Raw genomic sequence first — 13,085 nt, forward strand, 5'->3', positions numbered from 1 at the left:
AAAAAATAAGCAAAACTGGAAAGCTAACTATTCTGTTTACAAATCTAATAATTGTTCAGCAAATAAAAATGACACTAAAGCATAGAAAAATTATATTGTGTGATATTTTATTGCATAATAGGATACTGTATTATCATAACTGTGTGTAACTAACATTTTGCTCACCACTCAGCAAAGTTCTCTTTGTTTTACCCCTTGAGATTTTCTCCTTTAGCATTTTCACACACTATCTAAAACAGGTATTTTTGTGTTTCAGGTGAAATTTTTACATTTTTTAAGTCTAATAGTAGAGTGTATATAGGGAGAGTAACTGCATCAGTGCCACAAGCCAGTCAGATAAGCCAGGGATGGGAAGGTAGGGGGTCCTGACTAAAATGAGATATAAGAAACAACTTGAGAAGGTGAAATAATTCCACTCAGAAAGATGTAGGACTTTGAGGGGCTTGATCTTCAGTGGATAAATTGCTTAAAGTGGTGCTGAATTACACCAGCTTACCTTAAACACTTGGGTCATCCGATATGTAATTTAAGCACGGCCTACGTAACTCAGATTTCTAATGATACAGCTCAGCAAGTAATGACTAAAAATGACACATTGGCGACAAAACCCCAAGATTTGTCCCAAAAGTCATAGCACACATTTTCTACTAACACACTGCATCCATAACACACCTTTTTCCTGGGGTATTCACATGGTTTAAATAAATTACAGGTAATATTTTCATAAATGCACACATGATTTATAAACCCATGCCCCATTTTTTAAGTTGAAGGAAAATGTTTAAAGTGATTTCAAAGGGATTGAGGTGATGAAACACTATAAAAAGAATCCTACTAGGCTCCTCTTACATTCAGTATCTGACCATAAATGCTTAGATGTCCCTTTGAAGGTCAGTGAGATCTAATGTACTAAGCATCCAAGATGCTTTCAGAACTGTGAATTAGAACCCTAAATAACATAAGTAATTTTGAAAATGAGATCTAGCAAAATCCTGGGGATATGTTTGGTTTAGTAAGGGTATCTGAAAGACTCACCTGGAAATCCTAACAGCTGTAGAAACCCTTGAAAAAAATCCCATATTCTTCATGTGTCAACATCCGAATTAAACTGAGTACAGTCCTATAAACAGACAGAACAAGTTACCTAGGTTTTAATATTTTTTCCCAAATTACCATGCAGTCTGAAAGAAAAGGTAAGAAAAATCCAAATAATTTCAGAACAATTCCCACATACTCAGAGATGTCAATGTCATATGGCTGGCTCAGAACTGAGCAGCACAGTGAAAACTGCACCACACCACCACAACCAATCCACAAACCTCATCACTACCTCTTTCAAGTTTCAGAAAACTTGTATTGAGAGTAATGCCAAAACTTTCACTCCAAAAAAGAGAAGGATAATCTACTAAGAAGAATTAAAATAAGATTATATTTTGATACATTTCTATATTTTTTTCTGAGATGAAGTATTTTAAGAGAAGACAATTGTTGGGGTGGCTCAGCTCACTCATGAGCCGAGATCGTTAAATGCCACTCAAGTCAGGGCCGTCCACTGGGTGGATTTCCCTGCCCAGGACAGTGGGTCGGAGGGCGGATCATGGACGGCTCAGAGGTCTAAGCTGCATCCCCCTGGGCTGTTCTCGGGTCCAAGTTACCTCCCCCTGTTCGAGAAAGTTCTCCTTTTCTCAGTTGTTCATTGGTTCCCTGTTGTGACTCCCACCTCCCTGTCTCCCTTATTGGTTCCTGTTTAATTGTATCCTCCCCCTTGGTTGTACCCCACTGGTTGTTTCTCTTTTCCCCACCTTGTTCCGCCCCCCCTATAAAAGGGGGTGCACAAGCCTTCTCGGGGCCCTTCTGGTCCCTGCACCCTCTGGCCGTAAACCTGTTGGAACCCACACCAGAGGCCCCTCTCTGTTCCTTTACCTCCGGGCTGATGCGAGCCCAGACATCGGCTGCCTGTCGTGCCTCCTCTGAGGAGTAAGCAACATGCACATCCAGCTTGCTCCCCGCTTTGCCACTGAAGGTGTTCCTTAGGATGTCATGGAAGTGATGCTGCGTTCCCTCTGACCGAGGGCGCACCAGAGGTCGACTTATTGAGCCAGACAATGACATATGTGTTATACATCCAACTGATTAATCATCTTTATAAAATACAATACCGCAATATGAAAAGTCTAAACTTCCTTTTTCTCTGTGTGATTTTAATACAAATTTTGCTATTCCTGTAAGGCCTGAAGAACTGCCGCAATAAATTAAGGAAAAATATTTTTCAAGTAAATTTTTTGACTGTGGATATGGGAATTTTTCATGATCGTGAATGCTGTCTAGACAACAGAATGATCTAAAGAAAGTATTCATTATTGGTAGAAAATCAAAGGAGCATCTTTTCTTGATTTTCCATGCAAATATTAGTCAGGTCATCCTTATCCATCTGAGGATGCTCTGGATGCATGGATATATTATTTGTTAATGCTTTACCAGGCAGCGCGAGGCACTTGGGTAGATACGTGGTCACTATGAAACCATGCCTGAGTACCTTCATGATTAAGCATGATTACCCTTAAGCACCTAAACCATACTTCTATGAAAACTGCTTCTGGAGTACAGAGAGTGATTTCTTTTTAAAATTAAAAAAAAAAAAATTCAAGCCTGTTTCTCAGCAAGTCACATCCTTGCTACATTTCACAGACATGACGTCATTAGGAAATGGTGCTGCTCTTGGTTACATTGGCATGTCATGTTATAGCACATTAGAAAACATGATTTGCTGACATAACCATGCATGACCCTTAACCAAATGACGAATTAAGCCCTGGCAGTTAAGAAAGAGGCACATTTAGATCTCAGTACACATATTCTGCATATATCATAATCTGCACAAAGTGTAAAAGATTGGAAAAAAACCCACAAAGGAAATAGTGCAATTCTGAAGTTAAATCATGCTTTATTCAGCGTTCATCCAAATTCACATCGCTGTCTGTCCTTATCATGTACATGCATAATAGTGGGCACAGTCCCTAATTGATGATGTATGCAAACCAAACCTCAAAAACCCATAAATTATTATCTTTAGATACTAGAAGAAAACAGAATCACTTTTTATTACCTCCGTAGCTGTTACAGTTGATCTTTATATTTCATTCTTTCTCAACTTTTGGTGTGTGCTAACATCTGGGACTCATCATGCTGTCTGGCATTTCAACAAAGATGATGTCACTGGTGCCAAATACTTTGACAAACATGGCTACTGCATAAATCTGAAGATCTGAAAAACCAGACAAATTATGTTTATGATTAGATACAAAATGAGTTGTTTGTACTGTGAGTTTAAGTATGCTAAACACAGACTTGCCTCCCAGAAGGTAGACATTGATTGAAAACTGTAAAAGCAAGCAATTCTTTTTTTCCTCTCTCTTTGAGAGTCTGGAGGAGCTTTTGATCTTCCAGTGTCTGTTACAACCTTGGGGAAGGTTAAGTTAACCCTTTGAACAAACATTCCTACCAGCGTCCAATTCACACAAAGTAACTTAATCACCAGCTAAATTGAATTCAAACTGCTCTAGAGAACATGAACTGACATAACTCAGCTCTGATGACAAAGAAATGAAAAGGGTTGACTTTGCTGCTGAGATGCACTGAGGGACTCAAACCCTTGATTCCAACTTTGGAGACACCAGGCACTGTGATTTCATTGCACGCAGATGTTGGTGCAGAGATGGCCAAGGTGCAAGTTTGTGCTGTGGTGCAGAGACCCATGATTGAGACCTTCTCTTGCAGTGCTGCTTGGAGGGCAGTGTAGGGCAGAGGACAGCTCTGGGAAAGTCTGTCCTTTCCCACCCTGCTGAAGGAGTAGAGGTGACAACTGCAGAAAGTGCTTCAAGTGCCGTCCCTTCTCCCTCCTTTGGAAGATGAATTTCTTTCTCATGCTTTTCTTCCTGTGCACCCATCTGAAACCTAGCGGACCTTTTCAAGAATTGTTTTGTTGAAGATATAATTCAAAAGGGAATTATTCAATTCAGTATTGACCACTCCCACCAAGAATCTATAAAAGCAGCCTGACTTTACCAGTCTGACAGGGCTGGGATGCAGGAGACTTCAAGGACGCAGGTTTATGAAGCAGAATTGCACCATAAGCTCTGCATTCCTCTGCTGCCAGTGTGTGCCTACTGTTACAGGAGTTGTGATCAGTGGCTTCTCCAAAAAGAGTGTAAACATAAGAGGATGATTAAAGGAGGCACAGAAGCACCAGTTCTTGTTATCAGGCCTAAACCTGGCACTGCAGCAGTTCCAAGGGGTGATAATTGCATGGGGAATTTCTGTGACATAGACACTAATTCACATTACAGCAAGCTTAATCATGTAACCTCCAAACAACTGCAAGCAATATGGGATGTACCTAGTGAGGTATGTTTATTACCTAAACGGACAGATAATGGTCTTAGCTGAGACTTATCAATCTCTAAATAGAACATAAGATATTCAACAGAAAGGTGTATTTCAGCTACCATACAAAAGGAAAGATGAGACTCTAGATTATGTATAAAATGGCAAATAACCAAATAAATCACAACACAGTGAAGATGTCAGATAAGGATTTGAGTCTTTTAATCACACTGCTAATAGAATTCAAATAAAATTAAGTCACCCATCATTTATTATGCCAGACAGAGTGCAAGTTCAAATATTAAGCTGAAGTATTATTAACTCAGCTTTCAGCTGGCTCCAGAAGCTTTCATCTGCACTTGATATTGGTGAATACTTTCACACCAGCAACTATTACTTTCAGCCCTCGGGTATAACATCTTGCACACAGAAGTAGCAGGAACACATTGATATTTTTTCCCACACACAGGAATATTAGCCTTGATACAAGTACAATATCTCTTTATGCTTAACTGTGCCAGTATTTCCTTTTTGCTTTCTGCCACATGCCTTTGTGTAAAATCTCTGTGATAAAACCAAAAGGACAAGGAGCTTTATAAAAAAGCATAATCCTACTGGACATGCCATCAATTAACTGAAACATGGAGATGGATATTTTCTGAAAGCTCCTTACAGGGTCTAGACAAACACAGTGAGATAACAATGGAAAATTGTTTGGCTTACTAATTGTAACCAAATGTATGCCATTCTATCAAAACATTCTCAGGAGGATGTCAGAGACTTTTTAAAGTAAACATCTTGTGTCATCCTTTTACTGAAGTGGAACAAGGGACTCCAATAAAAATCCTACATATCAAGGACCCTCAAAGAAGTTTATATATATATTACTGATCTTTGAAAATGCAGCTTGAGAGGTACATTAATAATTTCACCCAGCTGGGCAATAAACATTCCTGCCAAAAGAATTATGTAAAATTACATAAACCCTTTTTAAAGAGAATAAAGTTTCAAGAAGATATAAAGTATAGGCTTACTTCACTTTTTTTTTTTACATCTGTGTTTTACAGAAAACATTTTAGCATGTAAAATCTTTGTCCTTGTAAAATACTCCAAAGAGAAGCCAAAATTCAAACCTGTAAGTAATGCAGAATTTTAAAATGTTAGAAAAGTTTAGCAGCAAGAAATAAACAAACCTCAACCAAATAAAAAAGCTTTTCACAGCTGAAGCAATAGATAAAATAGCAATGAACAGCTAAAGGCAAACACTTTCATCAAGGCATACTTTAACCTTTAAATACAATACTTATCCAAGGAGAACTACCATATAGTTAAACCATTTGATCATTCTTAAAATGTGGATTACAGTGCTGGACTCTTATGCTGAAAAATTAAGACCAATTAAAATCTCACATTTTTCAAAAGAGCCCAAACATTGTAGCAATGCATCCAATCCTGGAACTTACATTAACAAAACACTCAAGCACATTCTTATCCAAGCTTCACAGGAGGACATGGTGCTTAATCAAGCAAGCAAAAATTAAGAAATTCAAGGGTAAATAGAAGTATTTTGATAGATAATAAATAAATGAGTTTTTCAAGTTTGACCAAGATGATTAAAGATAGTTAATTTCACTCAGATAAATAGCAAATTTTGCATTCATTTCAGTCACAGAGAAAAAACGTGTCTAGAAAAGCATGTGCTGCCGTGGGGTCTTAGCAAGTGCTAAACATAGAGCTACAGGGAATTTCAGCCTTGTACAATGCTGCAATAATTCTTGGCTGGGATTTCTGAGAATTCCCAGTACAAATACAACTTAAAAAAAGACTGCTCCTTTACAACTTCATTTTCAGAATCAGCAAGGAGCTCCCTCAAACAGATTTTTAATGGAAATTCTTTTAATGAAGTTACAAAATATTTTCCATCTAACGTGCTTTAGAGAAACTGTCTTTTATGGGAAACTCACACAGAAGTTTAAAGATCCTGAAATAAATTATGAGAGATTGTTAGTTACCAAGTAATCTCCCATAGTTCTCTATCAGCTCTGACATCAGAGAGCCAAGCCTGCAGGAAATGTTCCTAAAGCTACTGGGAAAAATGAGCTATAAGAGGCTGACGCTGCAACTGGCTGGATTACCAGTCTCAGGAAAGCAAGGATGCCATAATATTTGTTCTCCTCTTCATTTTTGTTCCTCCTTCTGGGCAGTGAAGAGACTGTAAACTGACAAGTAGAGAAGTGTGAAAAAAAAACAGGGAACTTTCTTCTGGTCCTTTTATCTCAGTAATCTAACTATTTGCAAAATAGAGAAGAAAAATCAAAGCATAACATTTTAGCATAAGAACAACTGGATGAGAGCAAAGGTCTCTTGGGCAGTTCTACTTCTATCAGCAGCCAGTGGCAAAGGCGTGAGGAAGAGGTAAGGATCCAGGCTTATATGTTGAGATTCCTGTGCTTGGCTGTACTTTTCCAACCACCAGTTGCCAAAGCATTGTAATGCAGTTCAATTCATAAAAATTTTAGTTGTGATTTTTTAAAAAAAGTTTTATTATTTTTGTTAATATCACTTCTTTGAATCCAGATGTCTAGTGAGTTATTGGTCTTGAGGAAGCATAGACAGATGCAATTTCCATAGAAAACTTAGTCAAATGTACAATGGGCAGCTCAAAACATGTCACTAAAGCATAGAGATGAGAAATTAAACCATATTTAGGGTCATGACATTGTTAGAAAAAAGATAATAAACAGCATTTTTTTATCATTTCTTTATAATTTCATAAAAGAAAATTGGTAACAAATACAAGTCAGCCCTACAGTTTTTTGAGCTTCCCTGGAGCTATGGTATCAGTGATACAACCTAAAGAATGGAACAATATGAAATGGATAGCTGAAATATCAGAGGGAAGAGAAGCTGGTTGTTTTTTTTTCAATTGCTGCTAGCAGTATCCAGTAATAAATTTAATAGCTGACTGCCTTTGGTTCCTCACAGACATTTTCTCAGTATCTGCTCTTCACTCTTACTTCTTAGAGGCCTGGTGTTTCCTTTTACATTTTCCATCTGCCTCAGAGCTCCACAAGACCCATTGGTTCAGATGGACTATGCAAACACTGATCTAAATTCCAGTCTAAGTGATTTTAAAAACTGGCGCTTCTGTGTGCATTTCAGGTTTTTAACCAACAGCAAAACTCAAGAGAAAATATCATCAGAACACATAAAATTATTGAAGTTTCTGAAACAAAACAAACTGGCTGTCCAATATTGTGAAATGACAGGTTATGTCTGCTATATTTAAAGAATGAATTTGAAGCACTTTTCCACTCTTTTTAATGGATTTTTATTGCTGACATGACAAACCTGTTTATAAACATAAAATCCATGTACAGTTTTGTAGAAAATCAAAGTCCTTTGCTACAATATATATAACCAGATAGATTCACTTGAATTGTCTGTGGAAAACAAGTATTTATGGGCACACAGATGCCTAGATGTGTATGCACACTTGTACATTTCTATTTCCTACTAGCTCCTAACTTTAGCCTGTCACAGTGGAATCACTGCAACAGTTCTGCTATCAGACAGGGCTTGATTACCAAGCAAGGGCAGAATTTATAGCCCCTTGATTTTAAATTCCTACAGTCTGAGCACATATGTCAACTTTAGCTTAAAAAAGAAGAGTTACTGGTTACCAGAACATTGTTGTGTCTGATACCTAAACTTAGCAAGACACAGAGAAGGTGTCTGATACCTAAATTTAGCAAGACACAGAGAAGGTATATTAAAAAAAAATTATTTCAGTTAGAAAGGAGGTCCTAACAATGAACAACATGTAGATTTGTATAAAATATATATCTACTCTATAGGTTTAAAAGTAATCCAGAATGCGTAAACAAAAAAACCCCACGTATATATACACAGATAGTGAAACACAACCATGCTACAATTAAGACTCACAGCTACTGAGAACAAAAACCAATTTGATAAACTTTCAAGAGAGAGTTAAGATCACTTTCTACAAAATCTGAAATAAATACTTTTTGCAATGTTGTTCTGGATTGCTCCATGACAAAGAGAATTCATGGCCAAAATATTATTGAAAGCAGAAAGCAATATTATCCAAGTGGCATGAGAAGGAGTTTCAGAATGATCTTTTACCATAACTTGTTACACAAAACTGCTCAAGTCACTGTTTGGAATTTCAAGCCTTTGGTACTATACTCGAGCTGCTCTTTGGACAAGTTAAAACTTCACTACCTAAAAAAAAGAACTACCACATGATAAAATTAAGTATTTTGGCATGGGGAACTGATAAGTTAAGAAGAAACTGTGTTTTCATGACAAACCTATAGAAATGTAACTGGCAGTCAGAAAACCTATTTTATTTTAGGTGTCATTCTTCCATGCTTCCATATGGCCATCCCAACCATTTTAGAATTTCTCAGGTAGATAGCAAGCAACATGAAATTATTAATTAAGACAAATTATGACATTCTTCTTCCTAAATTCATGCAAATTTAACTCCTTACTACAGAAATTATTCCACTACTTTCATTGCAATTGATTGGGGTTAGTTATCAGTCAGTGTGAGTGACAATGGCAGAATAAGGCCCCATGCACCTGACAGGAGACAGAGATTTTTAATAGTTGCCATAAACATAGTTTAGTCCTCTCTACCAAATCTGGCAGCAACTTTTCAGTGTATTTAATTGAGATATTTTACATGAATGAGATACAGAATTTTCTGGCTCACAGTCTGCAATCTCCTCCACTAGATTTTGGAAGGAACTGACACAATAATTGATGGAAGTTTTACAGTTGCAGTTTATGCCCTTAAAACACCCTGCTGTAATGATACAATCTAGGGGTTCATTTTGAGTTTTATCTGGATGACAATATATATTCTAACTTCAGCAGTTCAGGCTATGCTTTCAAAATTTAAAGCTCAGGATTCAGACATTACCATTTTCTGTCTTTTCTCTTCTCTCTTCCTCCTCCACTTCATCCCCTATGTTTTGTTTTTCTTCTCAAAAGAGATTTTTTTTTTGTTATTTTTCCTTTATGTGCAGCCCTTCATTCATCCTGAAGTTCAGAATAAAGTCCTCTCTTCACATTGAAATTAAAATACAATTGAATAAATTAAGTAAAATGAAAAGGCCCTCACAATATTTTCAGACATTTCTTTCTTTGTTAAGGAGAAAAGACATTGATGAGAATTCTACCCAGAAACTGCACTCTGCTGTTGCCATCAACTCTGTCCTCTCTCTGATTTATCAGGCTGTGTGTGTGAGCAGCTGCTATGGCAGCTACTTTTGCTGCCTGTTGTATTTTGGATGAGGTGAAATATTTCAGCTACACTGTATGGCCAGATTGGAGTCAGCTGCCAAGACACAAAGGAGTGGCACAGCTTAGGAGTACCTTTCTCTAGGAATTTCATGGGGCACCCAGTGCAATTCTAAGTGGACACCCTCTCTTAACAAATCAGTGGCATGTTACATATGGGATATTCTGGATCTATTTTGCAGAGACTTCAGAAATGGCAAAGAGAAATGGTTTCAGCAGGAGATAATAGGCTTTATGACTTTTCCCAAATTATTCCCTTTTTAGTAGCCATCATCTTGTTGGGTGACATCTGGAATGATTAGCAGACGATATTTTAGAGTGACAACTGGGCTGTCATTCACACTGTCAGTCAGCAAACACCCAGGTTGCCCAGGGTTACAAAGCTGGTTTATGCCTTTGTCCTGTAGTATTTAGTGCTGCTGATTCTTTACCTTGATTCCAGCTGAAGCAGGTCTGACAGGCAGCGACAGAGGCAGGCAGAGCGCTCATGTTGAGGGTGGGAGTCCCGTGGTGCCTTTGTGTGCAAGGGTTTTAGAGCTTTGGTGGCAGCCCATCAGGCAGGAGACAACCCCGGAGTATTAGGGTGGGTCCAGAAAGTTCATCTGCTTTCAAAAAATAGAAGGGCAATATTTATCTCTGCCCTAGGAACACATCTAATTTTTTTAGCCCTGTGTACCTGAATGGAAGCTTTTGTACACAACACAGCTGTCTGCAGAATTATTATCCTAAAACAGACCTCTAAACGAAACAGCCCAAAGCAGCCTTGTGCTCCAAGGATGAGCAGCACCTGTGCATTCCTCAGAAGGCAGAGAGCATCCACACCAAATTGGCATAAAGAATAAATGTGCTCCACAGCAACAACTTCACATTGCTCAGCCATTCCCTGATACACAGTCCAAACATCATTTCACTCACTCACTGTCAGCACACATCTCTGATCGAGACAAAGACTTGAGACTTTAAATGTTTCAGTCTGGGAACCCAGCTTTGGGTACCAAAATCCTGGTTTTCAAAGAGAAAAATCACCTTCAGTTGTCAGAAAACTCAAAGCAGTGTTGTGAGCCTGTACCAGCTCTGATACTCAAGACCTAGGACAGACTAATTGGGAACTCAAGAACCACAGCACCTAAGACAGCCTGCCTGCAGCGTCCCCTCATTTCCCTCTGCCTCAATGCATTCTTTTAACACAAAACTAACATTTCTTACAGACATAATGAGCAAATGGACTACTCACAAAACCTGATAATTTTAAACTAATAAACTTGTTGACAAATTGAGATAAGGAATGACTAATATCCACGTTGTTATCAGTGAGCAGGTAAGTAGCTCACTATTATTGTGGTTTCAGACATGTAATCATAAAAGCCATCCTATTGCAGTGTTTCACAGACCAGTTTAAGACTCACAACGTGTCTGTGACATTTGCCTTCTGCAAACAGGCTTGCAGCCTTGTCGTCAGAAAACATGGGATAAAAGACTGCTCAAAGCAAATTTGCTTAAAAAATCAATAAAAATGCCTTAAAACACTGGGACAAGTTGCATAGCCTGAAGGCAAGGAACTCCTTCAGTAATGTTTCTAGGTAATGCTTCTGAAGCATGCCAAAAAGTAATAAAATTTCGTAAACAAGTTGGAGAAAAAGATGACTATTTTTGTGTGTTGGGTGCATTTGGGACCATAACACCTCTACTCAGGGCTGTATTCTGCCTCCTGTGTACCTCATTCCTGGTGCTCTACCAGAAGAGGCTCGCCAATTGCAGCAACAGAGAAGCTGAAACTAGAATTAAAGAAGCATGTAGAGATGTGTGGACACAGTGCTAAAACAAAAGGAGAAAAAAGCTGTTTGGAGCATGTTTAGGTAGCATTGCCCTGGAGCTCAAGCCAACAACTTTCTATAGAGCACCAGGAAAGCAAATAAATCACTATAATTTATTTATACTAACTTTTTAAATAGTTCACTCTGATTTTTTTTGAGTACCATCTCACAAACCTGGTTGTTAAGTATAAATTAAAAGTATTCAAGAGGTAATATTTGCAAAGCACTTTTGCATCTACAGATGAATGCTGCTGTATAATATGAACATTGACATATTTGACAAGGCAACAGAGTTAAGTGTGATACAGAGTCAGACTAAAGATTTTTTTTTCTTGTCTGAAAAGCCCTTGTTTTGTTACTAATATTAGAGCTGCAGAGGCCTATTTGACAAAAAGCACCTCCTAATTTGAGAGCTGTAGCTCTTAAGCTCCATAGTAGCAGCTATTTACCTGGTTGGCTCACTCTTCACAAAATGTGCCCATTAAGCTCAGGGGCTAAAGCAAAAAAAAAAAAAACAACCACTCTTCTGAGCATGACTGAACAAGCGACTGTGCTGGTATGTGTTTGATAAGAGGCAGCAGAGGAAAAGGAGATAAACCTTGGGGTGTAAGACAGGAGTTACATATTCCATTTAGAACAAAAGGGAATTGACTTTACTGGGAATAACTCATGGCAACACAAATTCTGGTTGCAGGTGTTTGGAGGATTTTCCCTGAGGGAAGGTTTGTGATATATATACATACATCCATATACAACTCCAGTTTACGTCAAGGGAATTTATGCATGCACTCTCAACCGAGAGTAAATTTTAGCCCTTTTCTTCTTCACTGATGTTGTACAAGCATTTTCCCAGCTTGGCAGGCTAAATTAAATTGGGCAATGTTCTCTGTGTGTTTGATGTCTGCTAAATGAAGTGAGCGTCCAATTCGTCATATTTACTCAAGCTCACTCAACTCTAGTAAAAATTAAAATGTTCCAGTTAATTTAACGAGATAATTCAGCTCTCTGAAATCTTTCTTGCTCAACATTTGCTGCTATTTAGAAGTTGAGGACTATGTGCTGCCATGTAATTCTTTGGACAGACCCTAAGACTTAGTAATAAACATTAGACTTTTAAGACACTGGACTGACATTGTATTTAATCTCAAGCAAGTTCCTGAACTGCCACTGGAGAGGGGAAGTCTAGGATCAGACCTTTTGGGTTCATTATGTAGAGAAAAGGGATCACACACAAAAAGCCATGGAATGCTTAGGCAAAAATCAGGGTGACTAAGGTAGCAGTTGAAATATGAAAATTAAAAGACTGCCATGTTGAGTAACTTGGATAAAAAATATAAAGTAGGCAAGGGCTCCAAGAACCAAGATAATCAAGTATCCACACAAAAAAATCCTCATGCTTGGTACTTGGAAACAACAGCTCTGCCTTGAGGTGAATGCATGTCTTGATCTTGCAACTCTATTTTATGTCGGTACAGACAAGGAAGCCAAAACATCATGCAATGTTAGTTGTACATATGTGATAAAGTCCACTGAAATTAATATTCAATGAAACAA

The 13,085-nt window shown here is 38.0% G+C and overlaps 1 long non-coding RNA gene across 1 annotated transcript; it reads right to left on the reverse strand.

Moving 5' to 3' along the window:
- Window positions 1-1,034: 1,034 nt before the first annotated feature.
- Window positions 1,035-10,315, reverse strand: LOC121671244. Its single transcript, XR_006018447.1, has 3 exons — window positions 10,149-10,315; window positions 3,107-3,265; window positions 1,035-1,120 (listed from the first exon to the last, which is right to left on the reverse strand). It is a non-coding gene; the product is annotated as an uncharacterized LOC121671244 (long non-coding RNA).
- Window positions 10,316-13,085: the final 2,770 nt, after the last annotated feature.

The sequence above is a fragment of the Corvus kubaryi genome, unplaced genomic scaffold (genome assembly GCF_017639235.1).
Source record: "Corvus kubaryi isolate FWS band 111438036 unplaced genomic scaffold, C.kubaryi_AGA036_p1.0 37397, whole genome shotgun sequence".
NCBI classification, from domain to species: domain Eukaryota; kingdom Metazoa; phylum Chordata; class Aves; order Passeriformes; family Corvidae; genus Corvus; species Corvus kubaryi.